The sequence below is a fragment of the Vulpes vulpes genome, chromosome 15 (assembly GCF_048418805.1).
Source record: "Vulpes vulpes isolate BD-2025 chromosome 15, VulVul3, whole genome shotgun sequence".
Lineage (NCBI taxonomy): Eukaryota > Metazoa > Chordata > Mammalia > Carnivora > Canidae > Vulpes > Vulpes vulpes.
In genome coordinates, this window is record NC_132794.1 from 97,826,777 (window position 1) to 97,851,423 (window position 24,647).

Sequence of the window (24,647 nt, forward strand, 5' to 3'; positions counted from 1 at the left end):
ATTTTCCCAACTCTTTGTGTCTTCCTCAATTTCTTTCAGAAGTGTTCTATACTTTTTAGGGTATAGATCATTTACCTCTTTGGTTAGGTTTATTCCTAGGTATCTTATGCTTTTGGATGCAATTGTAAATGGGATTGACTCCTTAATTTCTCTTTCTTCAGTCTCATTGTTAGTGTCTAGAAATGCCACTGATTTCTGGGCATTGATTTTGTATCCTGCCATACTACCAAATTGCTGTATGAGTTCTAGCAATCTTGGGGTGGAGGCTTTTGGGTTTTCTATGTAGAGTATCATGTCATCAGCCAAGAGGGAGAGTTTGACTTCTTCTTTGCCAATTTGAATGCCTTTAATGTCTTTTTGTTGTCTGATTGCTGAGGCGAGGACTTCCAGTATTATGTTGAATAGCAGTGGTGAGAGTGGACATCCCTGTCTTGTTCCTGATCTTAGGGGAAAGGCTCTCAGTGCTTCCCCATTGAGAATGATATTTGCTGTGGGCTTTTCCTAGATGGCTTTTAAGATGTTGAGGAATGTTCCCTCTATCCCTATACTCTGAAGAGTTTTGATTAGGAATGGATGCTGTATTTTGTCAAATGCTTTCTCTGCTTCTAATGAGAGGATTATATGGTTCTTGGTTTTTCTCTTGCTGATATGATCAATCACATTGTTTGCTTTACGAGTGTTGAACCAGCCTTGTGTCCCGGGGAAAAATCATACTTGGTCATGGTGAATAATTTTCTTAACGTACAGTTGGATCCGATTGGCTAGTATCTTGTTGAGAATTTTTGCATCTATGTTCATCAGGGATATTGGTCTGTAATTCTCCTTTTTAGTGGGGTCGTTGTCTGGTTTTGGAATTGAGGTGATGCTGGCCTCATAAAACGAATTTGGAAGTACTCCATCTCTTTCTATCTTTCCAAAGAGCTTTAGTAGAATAGGTATGGTTTCTTCTTTAAACGTTTGATACAGGGATCCCTGGGTGGCGCAGCGGTTTAGCACCTGCCTTTGCCCCAGGGCGTGATCCTGGAGACCCAGGATCGAGTCCCACGTCAGGCTCCCGGTGCATGAAGCCTGCTTCTCCCTCTGCCTGTGTCTCTGCCTCTCTCTCTCTCTCTCTCTCTCTCTCTCTCTCTCTGTGTGTGTGTGGCTATCATAAATAAATAAAAATTTAAAAAAAAGAAGGTTGAAATTAAACGTTTGATACAATTCCCCTGGGAAGCCATCTGGCCCTGGACTCCTGTGTCTTGGGAGGTTTTTGATGACTGCTTCAATTTCCTCCCTGGTTATTGGCCTGTTCAGGTTCTCTAATTCTTCTTGTTCCAGTTTTGGTAGTTTTTGGCTTTCCAGGAATGCGTCCATTTCTCCTAGATTGCCTAATTTATTGGCGTATAGCTGTTCATAATAGGTTTTTAAAATCGTTTGTATTTCCTTGGTGTTGGTAGTGATCTCTCCTTTCTCATTCATGATTTTATTAATTTGAGTCTTCTCTCTCTTCTTTTTGATAAGGCTGGCTAATGGTTTGTCTACCTTATTAATTCTTTCAAAGAACCAACTCCTGGTTTTGTTTATCTGTTCCACAGTTCTTCTGGTCTCGATTTCGTTGAGTTCTGCTCGAATCTTTATTAACTGTCTTCTTCTGCTGGGTGAAGGATCTATTTGCTGTTTTTTCTCTAGCTCCTTTATGTGTAACGTTAGCTTTTGAATTTGAGTTCTTTCCAGTTTTTGAATGGATGCTTGTATTGCGATGTATTTCCCCCTCAGGACTGCTTTTGCTGCATCCCAAAGATTTTGAACAGTTGTATCTTCATTCTCATTAGTTTCCATGAATCTTTTTAATTTTTCCCTAATTTCCTGGTTAACCCTTTCATCTTTTAGCAGGATGATCCTTAACCTCCACATGTTTGCAGTCCTTCCAAACTTCCTGTTGTGATTTAGTTCTAATTTCAAGGCATTATGGTCTGAGAATATGCAGGGGACGATCCCAATCTTTTGGTATCGGTTAAGACCCAATTTGTGACCCAGTATGTGGTCTATTCTGGGTAAAGTTCCAATGTGCACTTGAGAAGAATGTGTATTCAGTTGAGTTTGGATGTAAAGTTCTGTAGATATCTGTGAAATCCATCTGGTCCTGTGTATCATAAAGCTCTCGTTTCTTTGGAGATGTTGTGCTTAGAAGACCTATCGAGTATAGAAAGAGCTACATTGAAGTCACTAAGTATAAGTGTATTATAATCTAAGTATTTCTCACTTTGGTTATTAATTGATTTATATATTTGGCAGCTCCCACATTCGGGGCATATATATTGAGGATTGTTAAGTCCTCTTGTTGGATAGATCCTTTAAGTATGAGATAGTGTCCCTCTTCATCTCTTCTAAAGTCTTCGTGATAAATTTTAGTTTATCTGATATGAGGATGGCTACCCCTGCTTTCTTTTGAGGACCATTTGAATGGTAAATGGTTCTCCAACCTTTTATTTTCAGGTTGTAGGTGTCCTTCTGTCTAAAATGAGTCTCTTGTAGACAGCAAATAGATGGATCCTGCTTTTTTATCCAGTCTGAAACCCTGTGCCTTTTGATTGGGTCATTAAGCCCGTTCACGTTCAAAGTTAGTATTGAGAGATATGAGTTTAGTGTCACCATGATATCTATTCAGTCCTTGTTTTTGTGGATTGTTCCACTGAACTTCTTCTTAAAGGGGAATTTTTAGAATCCCCCTTAAAATTTCTTGCAGAGCTGGTTTGGCGGTCACATATTCTTTCAGTACCTGCCTGTCTTGGAAGCTCTTTATCTCTCCTTCCATTTTGAATGAGAGCCTTGGTGGATAAAGTATTCTTGGTTGCATGTTCTTCTCATTTAGGACCCTGAATATATCCTACCAGCCCTTTCTAGCCTGCCAGGTCTCTGTGGAGAGGTCTGCTGTTACCCTAATACACCTCCCCATAAAAGTCAGGGATTTCTTGTCTCTTGCTGCTTTAAGGATCTTCTCTTTATCTTTGGAATTTGCAAGCTTAACTCTTACATGTCGAGATGTTGAACGGTTTTTATTGATTTCAGGGGGGGAGCTCTCTATTTCATGGATCCGAATGCCTGTTTCCCTTCCCAGATTAGGAAAGTTTTCAGCTATGATTTGTTCAAATACATATTCTGGCCCTCTGGCCCTTTCGGCGCCCTTGGGAACCCCAATTAAACGTAGGTTTTTCTTCCTCAGGCTGTCGTTTATTTCTCTTAATCTATCTTCATGGTCTTCTAATTGTCTCTTTTTTCCTCAGTTTCCCTCTTTGCCATAAACTTGTCTTCTATGTCACTCACTCGTTCTTCCACCTCGTTTACCCTCATCGTTAGGTCTTCTAGTTTCAATTGCATCTCATTCAATTTATTTTTAATTTCTGCCTGATTAGCTCTAAATTCTGCAGTCATGAAGTCTCTTGAGTCCTTTATGGTTTTTTCTAGAGCCACCAGTAGCTGTTTAGTAGTGCTTCTGAATTGGCTTTCTGACACTGAATTGTAATCCAGATTTTGTAACTCTGTGGGAGAGACGACTGTTTCTGATTCTTTCTTTTGAGGTGAGGTTTTCCTTCTAGTCATTTTGCTCAGTACAGAGTGGCCAAAAGCAAGTTGTATTGGGAAAAGGAGAAAAAGAGAGGAGAGAAAGTAGGAAAGAAAAGAGAAAAAGAAAAAGGAAGAAAAAAAGAAAAAAAAGAAGAAGAAAAAGAAAGAAAGGGGAAAAAAAGGTGGGGGAAGGAAACAAATCAAAAAGCAAACAAAACAAAACAAAACAAAACAAAAAAACAAAAACCACGGGGGAGTATCTTCTGATTCTGTATACTTTAAGTCCCTTGACTTCCCCTGGAACTGGTCTGTCTAGCTGGTCTTCTGGGGGAGGGGCCTGTTGTACTGATTTTCATGTGTTAGCCCATGGGGGAGCTGCTCTGCCGCTGCCTGGTGTAGGGCTCAGTGGGGGTGTTTACCCCGTGAGGCCCCAGGAGCAACAACCACAGTGGCGGCGGCAGCTCTGCAGCCCTGGAGTCAGCCCCCGCAGTAACTCCGGGGCTCTACGTCTGCAGGGCCTGGAAGCTCCGGGGCGGGCCGCTGATCTGCTCAGCTCCGGGCAGGAGCGTCCTCACTGTCCTGGGCCCTCCCGGCCTCTGCCTGTCCCCGGGGGAGGCCGGATCCTGAGCTGTGTCCCGGCGCCCTGTGCTCTGGGGCCTGCGCTGGTGGATTCGCGCTCCCGCCCCGCAGTCCCCTCTGCGGAGCCGCCGCCCGAGCCCCTCCGAGCTGCTCCGGGTCCCGCCGTGCGCGCTGCAGCCCTTAGGGAGCTCGGCGCACTCTCCCCAGGACGCAGGTGCCTGTTAGTGTCCCAGGGAGCCCGAGGGCATCCCCGCCCTCCTGGGTCCTGCTCCAACTCCCTGCGGGCCCCTTTCCACCCGGGAAGGTTGGTGCAGCTCCTGCTTTTCCGGGACGGGGCTCTCCTGTCCTGGGGACACTCACCCTGGCCTCAACCCGGCTCCTCGCGCCCCCCGCCCCCTTGGAGGCCTTTTGTTTCTTTATTTCTTTTTCCCCGTCTTCCTACCTTGATAGAAGCGCGAACTCTTCTCACTGTAGCATTCCAGCTGGACTCTCTTTAAATCTCAGGCCGAATTCGTAGATTTTCAGGATGATTTGAAGGTTCTCTAGGTAATTTGGTGGGGACCGGTGACTTGGGGACCCTACTCTTCCCCCATCTTGCCCCTCCTCCAGGCAAAGCTTTCTTTAAAAGGCCATGGAAAGCAATAACATAAAAGAAAAATACTTACCAAAGAAAAAAATGACCATCAAAGAAGTATTAAGAAAAATGAGTAATTTAGAAATTTACAGGAAAATTTCAGAGGAATGTGGTAGAGAGTAAATTTGGAATTGCAGAGCACAGACTAAATGATAAAATAGTGTTATTCCCAATGGTTGGGATAGTGCTTTCATGCAAATGGAACTCTATGGGTTCAAATACCTGGATGTGAGTGTCTGAGCTGAGAGATTTTTATTTAGCTTGGAACAACTGACGTTTGTTTGTAGTGTGTTTGTAGTGTGTTTGTAGTGTGTCAGTGGTCATTTTGTAAGAAATGAGATAGAATGGGTGTGCATGGCCTTTTGACATGCAAATAAATAAGACCTTAGGAGAGAGATGAGGATTTTTTTGTATGATTTTAAATAAGTGAGCTACGTGATTTTATAGGCATTTTAGGAAGACCATTCTGCAGCAATGTGGAGAGCAATGCTGACTAAAATGTGTGAGACTGATAGCAAGGAAATCATTTAGAGAGCACTCCAATAATCTGTTGAGGCTTAATAAAGAGCCAAACTAGATATTTACAATATGAGCAATAAAAGGGATGGGATAGACTTAGAAGAAAATAGTTTAAGTAGGAATTTTAGGGTGGTTGGCCAGACACTGCGTGAGGAGACTGGAGTCACTTTCTGAGCAGAGAATACTGTCGTTTACTAACAATCAGATTAGAAAGATAAAGGCAGGGCAGCCCAGGTAGTTCAGCAGTTTTGCGCTGCCTTCAGCCCAGGGTGTGATCCTGGAAACCCCAGATGGAGTCCCACCTCAGGCTGCCTGCATGGAGCCTGTTTCTCCCTCTGCCTGTGTCTCTGCCTCTCTCTCTCTCTCTCTGTCTCTCTCTCTGTCTCTCTCTCTTTCTCTTTCTCATGAAAAAAAAAAAAAGATAAAGGCATGTTTAGGAGGGTAAATGGTTTCAGGGTGAAAGTAAGCACATAATTAAAATGGCAGCCTATGGTATTTACACTGGTGTGAATAAATTCAAGTGTTTGGGGGGACACAGTGACTACAGGTAAAAGTGCCTCAAAGAGAAGATCCAGTAGAAATCAGGAAGTAGAAATTGTAGAAGGCAAGGAGGTTTACTGAAGGCATTTCTTTCTTTTGCTCCCCTCTGCCCTTTTTTAAGGAAAAAGGCAGAAGAGAGGAGGAGAAAAAGATATAGGAGATACATTATATCTCTCCCCTACAGCACACTCTACTACACTACTATATAATAAAATAGCTAATCTCTTGCTATTATTTTATTCTAAATATTAAATTTGAAGGTACTTAGCTCAGTTAATTTTCATGGGTCAAAGCATAAAACAATTATTCTATATCTATATCACGTCCTTAACTCAGTCATCATCTTACAGAGTACTTCATTAGTCAAAGGGAGAGCAGAAAAGAATGTATTACCTCTAAAACTTGCAAGGGTGCCAATATTTTAATAAAACTAAGTTCAATCATCTAGTGACATCCACATCTGTCTTTTAGTAATTTTGTTGTTCAATTCAGAAGACAAATGTTCAACCGGGTATGTACAAGCAATGACCTAGCATAGAACCAAATGCTCAATTGGGTAGAACAGATCCTCCTGCCCTGAGAATCCTAAATTATGTGTATAATTTTTATAAGAAATTCTAAATAATAAGTGTTTCAAGGAATGATATGGACATTTTCATAGTCTGATTAATATAGTCCAAATTAATCCACTAATTTAGATTTTACAGATCAATTTTCATCAACAATGATGATTAAGAGTTATCTAAAAGACAAGTGATAATAAATAACAACAAAAAAACCTCCACCATGAGAAGTGATGACACTACTTGCCCCTTATGAGCCACAGTCTATACTATCAGGATCAACCTTATTACATACCAACTGAACACCTAATGATTGATTTCCGCACATTTTCAACTTACTCAAGATTTTCTTCTCAAATGAGACATTCATTTCTACAAAAAAGTTAAGTTTATTAGCCAGTTGATTTAAGTGTAATGCAAAAGTTCTAATTTTTAATCCAATTAATTTTCACTAAGCAACTAAACCTTATGGGCTTTATTTCAAACATTTTATAAACTTATGCAACTTATACTAAAACACTGGGAAAACCAATAAAAATATAGTTTAAGTAAATTCTTTTACAATTTGCAAATTCACTAATATGTTGCAAAAATAAGGCTTTGTTGTTAGACTAATACAAAAATATAATTTGTAGTCACTTCACAAAGTATGACAATATTCATGCTTTAAAAGCACAGTGAAGTTTCTTTTAGGAAATAAACTTTTATTAATGGAATTAACCTTGACTTTTGACATCTTTTGTAAGAAGGAAAAAATTACTGATGGAAAAGCACAAGGTTGTGTTATCCTAAGCTTTGCACTACTCAGAAAATATGCCATCCTTTGAATATTTGTTCTCACTCTTTTCCTTGAGCACATAGATGATGGTAACAAAAAGCATAGGCAATTCCACATCCTCTCATGAGGCAGGCTTCCACAATGTTTATCTTTTTGTTAATATTTATTTCATTTATTGAAAGAATAAATCAAGATGTGATGAAAATAAAGATGAACAAGCTAGGAGAGAAAGCAATCATACCCTAAGTGAAATACAAAAGCCTCTACAGCAGAGGCAGATGATGCTCACATCTCTCCCCACAGTGGTCATGAAATGAGCCTGAAACTTAGAAAAAAATAAAAAAGCATTTTGAAGTTTGTGAGGTTTATTTTTTTTTCCCCCTTGAAAGAAATATTTTTTCAAGACTCCTATTATTATTAGAAAAAGTCAGGGGCACCTGGGTGACTCAGTCTGTAAAACATCTGACTTGATTTTGGATCAGGTCAGGATTACAGGATCATGAGACAGAGCCCCACAAAGGACAAGGGCAAGGAGCCTGCTTAAGAGTCTCTCCCTCTGCCCCTCCTCTCATGCTATTGCCCATGTACAGTCTCTCTGAAGAAAAAGAAAAAAATCAGCTGGCAAACCAAGTTGAGTGGCAAATTTATTTGTCTCTTCTGTGCTAAACACTGTGATAGCTATTTTGTATATTTTATATCAAACACCGTAATCCTGTGCCAAATTACCATTATTAAGGGGGAAAAATCTTTCACAGATATTACTTTTCCTACTATCACACAATATATAAATGATGAAAACAGGACTTAAAAATTTATATGGCTTTAAAATATTCCCCATTTAAATTATAAATCAGTTTAACCCCAAGGTTGAATAGTTCCATACTCAACCTTTCTCTCTTCCTCTCCCTCTTTATTCAGCACCTCAATTTATTTCTATTTATTTAAGAATCTACCTAGACCATTGCACTTTCAATTCCATAAATAATTTAATTATTTGTGTTTGTATTTTTCTGCACAAGACAATGGGGAAAGGAGCATCATTCAATGGATCTAGAACTCTGCTTATAGCCTGGCCAAATGAGGGTGCTGAGAAAATGGCAGAACTTTGCACTCATGTGTTAGATAGGGCTCTCCACATAGCCAAAGTAGAATCTTCCAGGTGAGCAGAGAGATCACTCACCAAAAAGTTTTATCCCTCTACTGGTCTCACTGGAGATTTCTCCCCAAGCTTGTGGACAAACCTGGTATGACTGAACTCCCCAGGGTTAAAGACAACACCAGGAGAACCATGGATACTGGATTTTTCACCTTTTCCATGTCTGTCATCAACCTCACTGTTTATCTGTGCCCCTCTGCCTGCCTTATGTCATTTTTAACTGCTTACTGCTCACTGGCCTCCTATATCACAGATGTGATACACATAAATTAGTTGTTGTTTACCAATGCTCCAAATTTCTCTCTTCCAAGTCAAGTAAACTCCTACTTATTCTTCAAGATGTTGTTCAGCTATCTTCTCTAGGAAAACTAACAAATATCATGATTATGGAAATGCTATTTTTCTCCTTTTCTGTGTTTCACTGCACTGGGTATAGAGCTTTCTGGTGGCAACTGTCAAATACAATACTTTTTGAATTTATTTTATTGTGTTTGGAAATTGGGCAGATCACAGAATAGGAATTGATGAGAGCAGGACATAGAGACAGTGATTAGTGCCAACTATTCTGCCACTAGAAACTAAATGGTGTTATTACAAGGAGATTTTAGTCTTCACAGATTTTTAAAAGGTGCTGATGGATAGAGATGAGAGATTTTCCTAGTAAGTCCCTAATTTCAACAGCCTTCTCTACCTTCTCACTTCACAATTTTTCCTCTGTTATCAGTGAGGCCAATGGTTGAAACCAGATAAGGGTTCTTGATGGCCCTCAGAAATAAAGCCCTAAAAAGATCCAGAAAAGGGAAAAGTGGAATCACTACATGTTCCCTACCAAAAATGTGTGTGACCTAGAACTGAATCTAAGTATTTTATTAACTTTATGGATATTTCATGTTTTAAAATTTAGCTGCTTAAAGGCATATTATGCCCCTTTGACAAAGTCAAACTGTAGCTTAGAGGCTGTTGACATAGATACTGAACAAAGCATGACTGTTAAGTATCTACTAGTTTCTGATTGAAAAAAAAGAGTTAATAATGTTGAGTATGGGGCTAATCGGTGAGACCATAGTATAATGAGGTGCTATTCATTCTTTCCAGGTCTAAAAAAGGGTCATATTGAGCTTATACTTGTTAAGATAGTGGGCATAATCACTCTTTATCTAAATAGGTCTTATATAATGGGAGTTCATGCTGTCTTAACTATTTTAATCATGGGGGCAAGGTCATGGGTCAAATTTTATAGAGCAAATGTAAATGATAAATTTTAAATTTAATTTTAATTTATTACTCATTTTAATTTATTACTTATTACCCACTCAGGGAGTGGTCATACCCAACTGGTGTATTTTATAGCAATGAGTGCTATTACTATTGAGAAATTAGGCAAGACAGTAGTTCTGATGGTTAAGGTGAGGCATATCTGTTTTATGTTTGTTAACTCTCCTAGGAGTATAGAAAGTATTTTGTTTAAATTCAATTTAAATTTTGTAATCCTTGAGTATATTAATAATGTGAGCAGTAATACTGATTAAGCCATGAAAATTGTCAGTTGGGGCATTTCAGCATAATTTAAAGTTAATTTAGAACCTAGGTTGCAAAGGATATAGGTTTCTAATAATCTAATTAGTCTAAACTATTTTTGTTTTTATCTGATTGTTAAAGTTCTAGGTAGTGAAGAAACAAGTTTAGAGCCTATAGGATGTTAGAATTACTTTTGAAGAAATTCAAACACCAAAGAAGTTAGAGATGTCCTTTAGTAAACTTATAGTAGGCTTATGGACACTTAGCATATGTTAAACAACACAAGGACATTTACAAAGCAATGGTTGGCAAGTTCCAAGTAAGCCACTACAGATTAAACACATAAGAAAGCCATTTAATTTTTTAATGTTATCTTTGAAAATATATATATATATATATTTAATCTATTTGAAGCTGTAAAGATCTTTAAGGAAGGTTGTGAGAAATAGCCTACATCAGAGACGCATATGTCTCTTTTTCAATAATGATAATTCATTGCTCCTCTTATTTTATTTGTGCAGCATGTGATCATTAAAATCAAACTCTTGTTAAAATCAAATTCAGCCATTCTCCATCCTCAGCTTCATCTCGCTTACACGTAAGAAATTCATGAAAAAAAAAATTCACCGTATTTAGTGACACCTTGGGATGTAATGTGTTATGCAATGTAAACATGCAACAATTAAATGGAAGTCAACCCTGTGGAATCAACAGATATTCATGAACTCATAAGCAAAGGTAATGAAGGGACTGTTACTCTAATGAATAGTAAATACTAGGGTATAATTACCAAAGCAGGAGCGTGGACCTTGATGGTTTTTTAATGAAAGGTAGGATGCTTTTGTGATTTAGAATTATTTATCTCAAAAGCTCATTAACAATCACATTCTGTATTGTAACAAAATTTATCCAAAGAAGAAATGTGGTAGGGCTAGTTAAAGTATAATTCCCAGAGTAGAAATGACAGGATTCTTAATTTTTCCGGATGTTGTTACAGTATTCTTAACCAATATTTTTTTCCTACCGATAATTTGTCCTCTTCTTGTGGAATACTAAAATGTTACTATTTCACTGGACCCCTAAAAGATAGGAGGATTCAGAATAATTGTAATGATAATTAAGGCAATTTGTCATGTTTATGCATTCAACTGAAAAATAACTAGAGGTGGGCCTACTGCTCTGAGGATCTCAGAAAACTCATCAGGTAGACCAGTAGAACTCTGGGCCTCTTGGTTTTGACTTGGTGCCCTAAATAATCAAAATGATATTAGAACTCAAAATTAAGAGTTCTACAGGTCAAGACATATTTTCAAAATAGTGGAATAAGAGCCTGTGAAAAACCTACAGCTGCATAAAAGCAATAGGAACACAGGTCAAAATTCCTGAAATCAAATGTTTGAGAATTGTGAAAATTAACATATGCTTGTAATAATCTAAGCAGAATTTTTTAAAGGCTAAATTAAACTAAAAATAGCAAATTTGTTGTGTATGAATTTGTTCCACTCCAAAAACTTCTCTTCAGTTCTAGAGTAGCCTTAAAACTCAAACAAACAAAAACCAACAGCCTTTCAAATATGGAAGCTGTAGAGAGGTTAAGAAATAGGAGGAGGGATAGGAGGACCCTAGGCTCACTATATATCATGAATACAACTAGGTAACTATCAAACATCCAAAATATCCTAGAAATTGACCTGAAGACTGGCAGAGTAAACTCCAAAACTAAAAGTAGAGAATAGACCACATCAAAGAAGGTAGGAAGCACAGAGACATAGGTTGGGAGAGAAAACAGATTGTGGCCACTCAAGTGGGGAGGAAGCTACAGTTGCAGAGGAGGGCTAGGAACAGACTAGCACACAGGGGAACACATGGAGGAAAGGAATCCCCATAGCAATGGCTTGGAAAACAAAAGGGACCAAATTTTGTGACTTCTGGAAATCAATGAGGATTAAACACTTGAGTTTTAAAGGTCAGAAGACTTGGATATGAGAGAGCCCAGAGAGCACTGTGCTGTTCTTGAAAAGAAAGTGGGCAAACAACCTGCAGACACACAGCAGGGAAAAATTGATCTGAAGAATCTCTGGGGTACACAGAAGGAAGGGTATTTGTTCATCTCAGAGCACATTCCAAAGAGACAGCATTCACTGAGAGACAACTCTTGGAACAAAAGAACTGGCTCTTGCCATTTCCCTCCCCAGCCCCTCAGCAGAAGCACAGGGCCACCTGCAGGAACCAACATAGCAAAGATAAAGGATTTAATAAATGAAAGGATAAACACATTTGATGGAATAAATAGCAAGGTGGAAGAAGCAGAGCAACAAATTAGTGACCTAGAAGACAGAGTAATAGAAAGTATCAAGCTGAACAAAAGAGAAAAAAATAATTATGCAAAATGAGAATAGTCTTGGGGAACTGAGTCAGTCCATCAAATTTAATAACATTCATATTATAGAAGTCCCAGAAGAAAGAGAGAGACAAAAGAGGGCAAAAAATTTTTGGAAGAAATAAAACCTGAAAACTTCCCTCATCTGTGGAAGGAATCAGATATCCAGATCCAGGAGGCACAGAGAACCCACAACAGAATCAACAAAAGCAGATCCACTTTAGGACATATTGTAATTAAAATGTCAAAATATAATGATACAGAAAAGAATTTAAAAGCAGAAAGAAAAAAGAAGCAATAACTTATTACGGAAAACCCTATGAGCATAGCAGGGGATTTTTCAGCAGAAACCTTCCAAATCAGAAGACAGTGGTGTGATATATTCAAAGTGCTGAATAGTAAAAATCTTCAGCCAAGAATGCTTTATCCAGTAAAGCTCTCATTCAGAATTGAAAAAGTGATAGTTTCCCAGATGAGAAAAAAAAAAAAAAAAGTTTGTGACCACCAAACCAACTCTGCAAGAAATTTAAATGGGACTGAGTAGAAAGGACAGATCAAAAGGAACAGTATACAGGTAGATAGGTAGAAAACACGAAAGCAGTAAAAATTTATATTTCTGTAAAAAATCAGTCAAGTAACAAAAAATAAAAGGATCTAAATTATGAAAACATATATTGAAAACTTGAGGAGAAGAGGAGTAAAAAGCTAAATGACCATCAACTTAGACTTCCAAATGCAGATAAGGTTACACACCTAATGGTAACCATTTATCAAAAATCACTAATAAATAACCAAAGAATACAGAGAAAGAAATCCAAATATATCACTAAAGAAAGTCAGCAAACCATGAGAGAGAGAAAAAATCAAAGGAAATCTTCATTAACAATCACAAAACAAATAATGAAATGACAACAAACACCTATCAATAATTACTTTGAATGTAAATGGACTTAAATGTTCCAGTCAAAAGACATAAGGTGATAGAATGGATGAAATAAGATCGATCTATATGCTGTAGGCAAGAGATTCATTTTAGACCTAAAGACACCTGAAGACTGAAAGTGAAGGAATGGAGAAACATATATTATACTAATGAATATGAAAAGAAAGCCAGAGTACCAAAACACATATTAGACAAAATAGACTTTAAAACAAAGACTGTAACAAGAGACAAAGACACTACATAATCATTGAGGGGACAATCCAACAAGAGATATGAAAGTTGGAAATATGCACCCAACATAGAAGCACCCAGTTACATAAAATAGGTAATAACAAACATAAAGGAACTAATCAATAATAATATAATAATAGTAGAGGACTTTGGGGACACCTGGATGGCTCAGTTGGGTGAATGTGTTACTCTTGGTTTTGATTCAGGTCATGATCTCAGGGTCATAAAATGGAGCTACATTTCAGCTCCATTCTCAATGCAGAGTCTGCTTGAGATTCTCTCTCTCCCTTTTTCCCTGCTCACTCTTACTCGCTCTCTGTCTCTCAAAAAATAAACCTTTAAAAAAATAGTAGAGGACTTTAACACCTCACTTGTATCAATGAACCAATAATCTAAACAGAAAATCAACAAGGAAACCATGGCTTTTAATGACACACTGGAACAGATTTAACTGATAGATTCAGAATATTCAATGCTAAAATAGAAGATTACATATTCTTTTCAAGTGCACACAGAACATTCTCTGAAATAGGGCATTTATTAGCCCATCAAACAAGCCTCAACAAATTCAAGAATGTCAAAGTCATATCATGTATATCTTCTGACCTCAACACTGTGGAACTAGAAATCAACCACAAGAAAAAGTCTGGAAAGACCATAAATACGTAGAAGTTAAAAACCATGGTACTGGACAATGAATGTGTCACCCAGGAAATAAAGGAGGAAATAAAAAAGTACATGGAACCAAATGAAAATAAACACACAATGGTCCAAAACCTTTAGTATGTAGAAAAAGTAGTTCTAAGAGGGAAATTCATGGCAATACAGGACCACATCAAAAATCAAGAAAAATCTCAAATAAACAACCTAACCCTTACATGTAAAGGAGCTAGAAGAAAGAACAAACAAATTCTACAACCAGCAGAGGGAAGGAAGTAAAAAGGTTAGAGCAGAAATAAATTATATAGAATTAAAGAAAAAAAAAAAAAAAACAATAGCTCAATGAAAGCAGAAGCTTGTTCTTTGAAAAAAATGATAACACTGATAAACCTCTAGCCAGATCTATCAAGAAATAAACAGAAAGGATTCAAATAAATAAAATCACAAATGACAGAGGAGAAATAACAACCAACACTACATCAATATAAATAAGAGAATATTATGAAAAATATATGCCAACAAAGTGGATAACCTTGAAGAAATGAAATTCCTGGAAACATATAACCTACTAAAACCTACTAAAGGAAGAAACAGAAAATTTGAACAAACTAATAGCCATCTAAGAAACTGAATCAGTAATGAAAAACTCCCAAGAAACAAAAGTTCAGCACCACATGGATTCACAGGTCAATTCTACCAAATATTTATTTATTTATTTATTTATTTATTTATGATTTTATTTAAGATTGTATTTATTTATTCATGAAAAACAGAGAGACAGAGACACAGACAGCGGGAGAAGCAGGCTCCATGCAGGGAGCCTGATGTGGGACTCAATCCCAGGTCTCCAGGATCATGCCCTGGGCCGAAGGCGGTGCTAAACCACTGAACCACCCAGGCTGCCCTCTACCAAACATTTAAAGAAGAGTTAATACCCATTCTTCTCAAACTGTTCCAAAAATTAGAAAAGAAAGGAAAACGTCCAAATTCATTCTATGAGGCCAGCCAGCACTCCCTTGATATCAAAACCAGATAAAGATACCACTAAGAAAGAAAACTACAGGCCCATATCCCTGATGAACATAGATGTAAAAATCCTCAACGAAATACTAGTAAACCAAATTAACAATACATGAAAAAAAATCATTCAACAGTGATCAAGTGAGATTTATTCTTGGGTTGCAAGGGTAGTTCAACATTCATAAATCAATCAACCTAATATATAACATCAAAAAAAAAAGAAAGGATAAGAATCATATGATCATTTCAATAGACACAGAAAAAGCACTTGATTAAATACAACATCCATTCACGATTAAAACTCTCAACAAAGTAGGTTTAGAGGGAAAATACCTCAACATAATAAAGGCCAATTATGAAAAATTCACAGCTAACATCACACTTAATGGAGAAAAACAGAGCTTTACCCCTAATGTCAGGAACAAAAGAAGAATGTCCACTCTCATCATTTTATTCAACATAGTCTGGAAGTCGTAGCCCAAGCAATCAGACAACAAAAAGGAATAAAAGGTAAATTGGTAAGAAAGGAATAAAACCTAACTATTTGCAGATAACATGATACTATGTATAGGAAACCCAAAAGATCACCAAAAAACTATAAAAACTAATAAATGAGTTAATTAAAGTCACAAGATACAAAATCAACATCAAAATTTGTGAATTTTATTGCATTTTTATACACCAAAAATGAAGCAGTGGGAAGAGAAATTAAGAAAACTATACAACACTGATGAAGGAAATTGAAGATGACACAAAGAAATGGAAAGACATTACATGCTCATGGATTAGAAGAACCAATATTGTTAAAATGTCTATTCTTCCCAAAGCAATGTACACATTTAATGCAATCCATATCAAATACCAACAGTATTTTTCATGGACCTAGCATAATCTTAAAATTTGTTTGGAACGTAAAAGACCCTGAATAGCCAAAGCAACCTTGCAAATCAAAAGCAAAGCAAAGCTAGAGGTTTCAAAATTCTGGACTTCAGATTATATTAAAAAGCTGTAGTAATCAAAAGAGTATGTAGTAGTACAAAAATAGAGACATAGATCAATGGAATAGAAAACCCAGAAATGAATCCTCAATTATATGGTCAATTAATCTTTAACAAAGCAGGAAAGAACATACAAAAAGAAAAAGACAGTCTTTTCAACAAATAATGTTGGGAAAACTGGATAGCAACATGCAAAAGAATGAAACTGGACCACTTCCTTATACCATAAATCTTACACTACTTTCTTACAAAAATAAATTCAAAGACCTAAGTGTGAGAACTGAAACCATGAAAATCACATAAGAGAACACAGACAGTAACTTCTTTGACATTGGCTGTAGCAACTTCTTTCTAGATATGCGTCTTATGGGAAGGGAAACAAAAGCAAAAATAAACCATTGGAACTACATTAAAGTAAAAAGCTTCTACACAGCAAAGGAAACAATCAACAAAACAAAAAGGCAACACAAATGGGAGATGATAGTTGCAAATGAGATATCCAATAAAGGGTTATTATCCAAAATACATAAAGAACTTATAAAACTCAACACCCAAAAAACAAATAACCCAATTAAAAATTCTCCAAAGAAGACATTTCTCCAAAAAACACATATAGATGGACAGACAGACACATGAAAACATGATCATTATAACTTACCATCAGGGAAATGCAAATCAAGACTATAATGAGATATCACACCTGTCAGAATGGTTAAAATCAGTAATATAAGCAACAACAGGATTTGGTGAGGATGTAGAGGAAAAAAACCTTTGCACTGTTGGTAATGTGAACTGGCACAGCCACTCTGGAAAATAGTAGAAAGGTTCCTCAAAAGTTAAAATTAGAACAACCCTATGATCCAGCAACCACACTACTGGGTATTTACCCAAGGACTACAAAAAGACTAATGCAAAGGGACACATGCACCCTTTTATAGCAGCATTATTTTCAATAGCCAAATTATGGAAGCAGCCCAACTATCTATTGCCTGATGAATGGATGAAGAAGATGTGAGGTTTGTACATATGTGTACATATATATGTAGATAGATAGATATATATGTGTATATCTGCATATACACATGAACAATAGAGTATTATTTAGCCATAAAAAGAATGAAATTCTGCCACTTGCAACAACATGGATGAAGCTAGAGAGTATAATGATAAGTGAAGTAAGTCAATCAGGTAAAAGTAAATATATGATTTCATTCATATGTGTAATTTAAGAAACAAAATAAATGAGCTAAGGGGGAAAAAAGGCAGAGAGACAAATCAAGAAACAGACTTTTAAGTATAAAGAACAAACTGATGGTTACCAGAGGGGAGGATGGTGGGAGGATGGATGACATAAGGGATGGGGATCAAGGAGTGCACTTATCATGATGAGCAGCAGGTGATGTATATAATTGTTGAATCACCTTATTGTACACCTGAAACTAATGTAACACTGTGCATTAACTAAATGGAATTAAAACAAAAACTTTAGAAAAATATGAAAGTGGTGAAAATTAGCTGCCTATTAGCCACTAAAAGGTACATATTAAGATTGGAGCTTTTTTTTATGAGAGACCCAGAGAGAGAGTGCGTGAGAAGCAGAGACACAGGCAGAGGGAGAAGCAGACTCCATGCAGGAGCCTGACGTGGGACTCAATCTGGGGTCTCCAGGATCACACCCTGGACTGCAAGTGGCACTAAACCACTGTGCCACTGGGGCTGTCCAGATTGGAGCTTTTCAAAAAGCCTCTTCTTCAAAGTATTATTACTCTATGTGTTACTACATGGCTTGTCTGACAACTACCTGAAAAAGCCCCATTCATAGGATTTTCATTATTTGACATTGCTTGAGCTCATATAGTGGGAAAAAAAGGTTCATATCCAGAATTATAATTTAAGAACATGGAAGTTTTATGTAGTAATATAAGTTGGGGCAAAAAAAATAGGTTGTTTAAAATACTTAAAAGAAAGATCTGGAAAATCGGATACCAATAGGAAATTTGAAAAGCTCCAGCATATATTTTGGAATTTTGAAGGCCACATGCATGGGTTGGAGTATGCACATAACTGGGAAAAACAGAAAGCCCTAATCTCTCATGTTTTTCTTAGTTGAGGTTTTCCACAAGCAGGAAGTATGGCGAAGATAGAGTTATGAACTGCTGGAGCAGTGAGGACACATCCTGACATAGCACACAACCACCTAAGAAATGTTAGAATTCCGAGGTAAGTAATTCAAGGAATTTTCTTTCTAATTATAAGCTGACTACAAAGGATACTGATCAGAGACCTAAGTAGTAACACACAGCACACAATACATATTTTATGTAATCAGTCCAGGGAACACTCTAAGTGTGCTCTAAGCAAAAAACATTAGCAAAAATAGAAGCAAATAGCAACAACAGCCAACTCTGAAGGGGGGGGGGGGTTGACCTCCACTGTCGCCACATTATGTTATTTAAAATATCTAGTTTCAAAAGAAAATGATAAGACATGTAAAGAAACAGAAAAGTGTAATCATAGCACAGTGGGGGATAAAAGAAGTCAATAGAAACTGTGCCTGGGGAAACTCAGATATTGGACTTTACAAAAGGGAGTTCGATGGGTAGCGGGAGCGGAGAGCGGACCCCAGAGAGCCCTGAGCAGCCGCACCGCCGCCGCCGGCCTAGTCACCATCACACCCCGGGAGGAGCCGCAGCTGCCGCAGCCCGCCCCAGTCACCATCCCCGCAGCCGTGAGCAGCGAGGCCGAGACCCCGCAGCCGCCCGCCGCCCCCGCCCTCAGCGCCGCCGACACCGAGCCCGGCACCACGGGCAGCGCCTCACATCGGCGGCGCCTGCCGGCGGGGACAAGAAGGTCATCGCAACGAAGGTTTTGGGAACAGTAAAGTGGTTCAATGTAAGAAACGGATATGGTTTCATCAACAGGGATGACACCAAGGAAGATGTATTTGTCCACCAGACTGCCATAAAGAAGAATGACCCGGGGATCCCTGGGTGGCGCAGCGGTTTGGCGCCTGCCTTTGGCCCAGGGCGCGATCCTGGAGACCCGGGATCGAATCCCACGTCGGGCTCCCGGTGCATGGAGCCTGCTTCTCCCTCCGCCTGTGTCTCTGCCTCTCTCTCTCTCTCTCTCTCTCTGTGTGACTATCATAAATAAAAAAAAATAAAAAAATAAAATAAAATAAAATAAAATAAAATAAATAAAGAAGAAGAATAACCCCAGGAAGTGCCTTCTCAGTGTAGGAGATGGAGAGACTGTGGAGTTTGATGTCGTTGAAGGAGAAGAGGGTGCGGAGGCAGCCGCTGGCACAGGCCCCGGGGGAGCTCCAGGGCAGGGCAGTACATCTGCATCAGACCGTCACCATTATAGGCGCTGTCCACGTCGCAGGGGTCCTCCACGCAATGACCAGCAGAATTACCAGAATAGTGAGAGTGGGGCAAAGATCCAGGGGTCGGAAAGTGCTCCCGAAGGCCAGGCCCAGCAGCGCCGGCCCTACTACCTGCGGAGGCCCTAGGGCGGCGACCACAGTATTCCAACCCGCCTGTGCAGGGAGCAGTGATGGAAGGTGCAGGGAGCAGTGATGGAAGGTGCAGGGAGCAGTGATGGAAGGTGCTGACAACCAGGGTGCAGGAGAACAAGGTGGACCAGCGGGACAGGATATGTATCGAGGTTATAGACCACGATTCCGTAGGGGTCCTCCTCGCCAGTGACAGCCTAGAGAGGATGGAAAGGAGGAAGATCAGGAAAATCAAGGAGGTGAGACCCAAGGTCAGCAGCCACCTCAACGTCGGTACCGCCGCAACTTCAATTACCGACGCAGATGCCCAGAAAACCCTAAACCACAGATGGCAAAGAGACAAAAGCAGCCGATCCACCAGCTGAGAATTGGTCGGCTCCGGGGCTGAGCAGGGCGGGGCTGAGTAAATGCCGGCTACCATCTCTACCATCATCCGGGTTAGTCATCCAACATGAAGAAGTGAAGATGAAATTCCAGCAATAAGAAATGAACAGAAGATTGGAGCTGAAGACCTTAAGTGCTTGCTTTTTGCCCATTGACCAGATAAATAGAACTATCTGCATTATCTTTTTTTTTTTTTAAAGATTTTATTTATTGATTCATGATAGTCACACACAGAGAGAGAGAGAGGCAGAGACACAGGCAGAGGGAGAAGCAGGCTCCATGCAGGGAGCCCGACGTGGGATTCGATCCCGGGTCTCCAGGATCGTGCCCTGGGCCAAAGGCAGGCGCTAAACCGCTGCGCCACCCAGGGATCCCCTATCTGCATTATCTATGCAGCATGGGGTTTTTATTATTTTTACCTAAAGACGTCTCTTTTTGGTAATGATAAACGTGTTTAAAAAAAAAAAAAAAAAAAAGCCTGGTTTTTCTTAATACACCTTTAAAGGTTTTTAAATTGTTTCATATCTGGTCAAGTTGAGATTTTTAAGAACCTCATTTTTAATTTGTAATAAAAGTTTACAACTTGATTTTTTCAAAAAAGTCAACAAACGGCAAGCACCCGTTAATAAAGGTCTTAAATAATAATAATAATAAAAATTACAAAAGGATTTAATTGGGCCATTACAAACATGTTTAAAGAACTAAAGAAAATCGTGTCTACATAATTAATTAATATGTCTCACAAAATAGACAATATCAATAAATAGAAATTATTTTTAAATGAAGCAAATAGAAATTTTAGATTTTTAAACTATAATAACTACAATTAAGAATTCACCATAAGCAATCCATGGCAGATTTAATTTGGAGAGGAAAAAAACACTCGAGGACAAGTCAATTGAGACCATGAAGCCCAAGGAATAGAGAAAAAGAAAATGAAAATATTTGCCTCAAATACCTATACAACAATACCAAGTATGCCAAAATACTCAATAGGAGTCGTAGGAGAGAAGACACATAATAGAGACAAATATTTGAATAAAAAATAGCCAAAAATTTCCCAAATTTGGTGAAAACATTAGTCCACATCTTCAAAAAGTTTAGCAAACTATAAGTATGATAAACTCAAGGAGATCCACATTTAGAGACATTATAAATAAATTGTCTAAAAACAAAGGAAGAATCTTGAAAGCAAATGACAAAGGAAAACACACATAAACAGGGATTCACCTAACTTAAAAAGTCTATGTATCAATCTACAGAAAGGGAGAAAAATTTTACAATTTATAATTTTACAATTATAAATTTAATGAGGGACTTAAATTCAAAATATACGGAAAAGCCTTACAATTCAAATTTAACAAGACAAAAAATTAGATTAAAAATGGACAAAATAGCTAGTCATTTCTCCAAATAAGAAATATAATCAATAAGCATATAAAAGATGCTCAATATCATTAGTCATTAAGAAAATATAAATAAAAACCATAATAACACTTGCCACACACTAAGATGAATAAAATTAAAAACATCAAGAATAACAAGTATTAACAAGAATATGGACAAATTAAAACCCTCATACATTGTTGGCAGGATTGGAAAAGTATGCAACCACTTTGGAGCATTTTTGATAACACTTCATAATGTTATATACAGAGCTTGCATTTAATTCAGCAATTCTACTCCTATGTATATTTCCAAAATAAATAAAAGCATACTTGCCATACAAACCTGTATATACAAATATTCATAACAGAATTATTCATAATAGTCAAAAAGGGTAAACAACCCAAATATCTACCAATTGATGAATGCATAAGCAAAATGTGGTTTATCTATATAAATATTACTTAACAATTAGAAGAGATAAAATACTGACATATGGTACAAGGCAGGTGTACCTTGAACATGTGAAAATAACCAGTTATAGAAGACCATACTTTATGATTCTATGCTCATAAAATGTCCAGAAAAGACAAATATAGACAGAAAGTGGGTGTCTACTGAAGGAAGGCGGAAGGGAGAAATGGAGAGTTTCTTTAATGGATTAGAATTTAACATTTCTTTTTTGGAATGAGGAAAATGCTATAAAATTAGATAGTAGTGATTGTCACACAACTCTGAATATAGTTAAAATGACTAAAGTGTGCACTTTTAAATGAAGTCTATGGCATATAAGCTATATCTCAATAAAACTGTTGAAAAATAAAAGATCTAACAGACCATTCATTAAAATTCCTTGGCTAGGAATTTTATTCAACCTCTCTGATGTTACAGAAAAATATTATATTGAATAAATTAGAGAAAAATAGCATAAGATGTGGCCAAGACAAAAATAAGAGAATGTTCTTCATGAGAATCCAAATAGCCACTGATATCTCCCTGAAAATTCTGTCTATGCCTCTGCTACAGAGCTCTGCTGTTTTCTACTCCTTCCATAAAGTTTACAGGTAAAATTAGATTCTATTATTTCATTTGAGGGGATATCTATTATTTATATTTAGCATATCAACTGGCTGGTATTGATATTTTTAAAATATTAAATAAAAAGGAAATTTATTGCAATTCTATTAAACTATTTTCAAGCTTCCTAAAAACTTATTTGCATATTTGACATCAAACCATAAAAATTATTTATGATAAGATTCCTACTTTTCTCAGCATGAAAATAAAAAGCAGAATTATATTTTTAATTAAGGAAATGTGCAGATGATAAAATTAGGCTTCCAAGATGGGCATAATTTTGTCATATCATGCAGCAAGGGGAAATATGCAGAAAATACTCCCATTGTAATAATTGTAAGTTCTACAATGGAAATAGATGGTAAAAGCTATCTGAAAGTTGTACTTTAAAAAAAATATATTTTATTTATTTATTCATGAGAGGTACAGAAAGAGAGAGAGGCAGAGACAGAGACAGAGGGAGAAGCCGGCTCCATGCAAGGAGCTCTACCTGGACCTCGATCCCAGGACTACAGGATCACACCTTGAGTTGAAGGCAGACACTCAACTGCTGAGCCACCCAGGCACCTCTGAAAGTTATACTTTTTAAAAAATATTTTACTTATTTATTAATGAGAGACACACAGAGAGCCGCAGAGACATAGGCAGAGGGAGAAGCAGGCTCCCTGCAGGGAGCCTGAAGTGGGACTTGATTCTGGGACCCTGGGATCATGACCTGAGCTGAAGACAGATGCTCAACCACTGCACCACCCAGGCGTCCTGAAAGTTACACTTTTAATGGCCAGATGAGAAGCAGTTATGAAATGACTTAAAAAATTAATTTATTTATTTAGAGAGAGCACACAAGCAGGAGGAACAGAGAAAGAATCCTTATGCAGGTTCCCAGCTGAGTGAAGAGCCCTACACATGGCTGGATCCAGTATCCCAAAATCATGACCTGAGCTGAAATCAAGAGTTGGCTGCCCAAACAGCTGAGCCACCCAGGCAAAGACTTTTAAAGTGTGGATCCATTCAGAACTCATTTGCCAGGCCCATTTTTATCATAATGGGATCCTAAAAATGAGTTCAGTGGTAAAAAGGGCCATTACAAAGAGGTCACCTGATCTAGTTCTAGTGACATTACTGTATTATTCCCTTCAGCACTTCCTTCAGGGTTTTGTCCAGTCTTATTTGAATTTCTCAAAGTCCACCTTCCCCATTATTTTTAGCTTGGGTATCTGTTTCTTAATGACAACAATGATTACTCCACCAACACATCCATCTTCCTTTAAAAATGGAAATAAAAGAATATTTTTGGTACACTGAGCAAAGAACCAGAATGGCTCACAATTTGTAGGTGGATAGTTGAAGTTGTACAACTATTTCTGGGTCCCCAGCTACCTAAGACAAGCATTATTTCAAGAAAATGAAGAAAAGAAAGTAAAGATGAAGGAAACTGTAAAGTGTTCTATTTGGGCTATTTAAATGGTGCTGAAGATGCCTTGGAATTATGGACAACTGTACCTCTTCCCTGATTTCCAGGTATGAAAAATGTGGAGAAAATCATTTCTCTTTTAGAGGAGACTAGTTAGAGACTTGCCATGTTTTTCATTTGTTTAAGTAGGCTTCATGCCTAGCATGGAGTCCAACACAGGGCCTGAACTCACAACACTGAGATCAAGAGTCAGATGCCTAACCAACTGAGTCACCCAGATCCTGCAGATGCTTGTTGTGTTTTAAACCAGGTCTTCAAGATGTGACATCACCTACCGCTGGGATTCACTATTATAAATCTTACCAAATTTTCCAGCTTTATTCATTAATAATTGTATCACAGCAAAACTAAAACTCAGAATATACTACAGTAAAATAGTAAGTCCTAATACAATATCTTTCAATATTTCTCTATAAAGGCCAGGCAAGACCATTGTATCTTTAGTGATTTTTTTTAAGTCATTTGATAGTTTCTTCTTCCATCTCCTGAGAAGAGCTCCTAGGTTTCATGTTTGCCTTCTAATTTAATCTTACCATTTTTCCCACAACTCAAGTGAATACTACATGTATACATGATGATAGATCTCTACTAACCACAGTACTGTGGCAGACACAGGAGAATCAAGGTACAGAGAGATGAGAACAAAGATCTGACCAGAAGTATAGAAATAGCTGAGTCCTTCTGCACTACACCTGCAGTATCTTTGATAATATGTTCCATGGGCAGGAATTCCTATTTTAAATAGCT

The 24,647-nt window shown here is 37.8% G+C and overlaps 1 pseudogene; it reads left to right on the plus strand.

Moving 5' to 3' along the window:
- The window catches only part of LOC112913937 (Y-box-binding protein 1-like), a 104,896-nt pseudogene extending 84,834 nt beyond the window's left edge, over positions 1-20,062 (plus strand).
- The last annotated feature ends 4,585 nt before the right edge of the window (positions 20,063-24,647 follow it).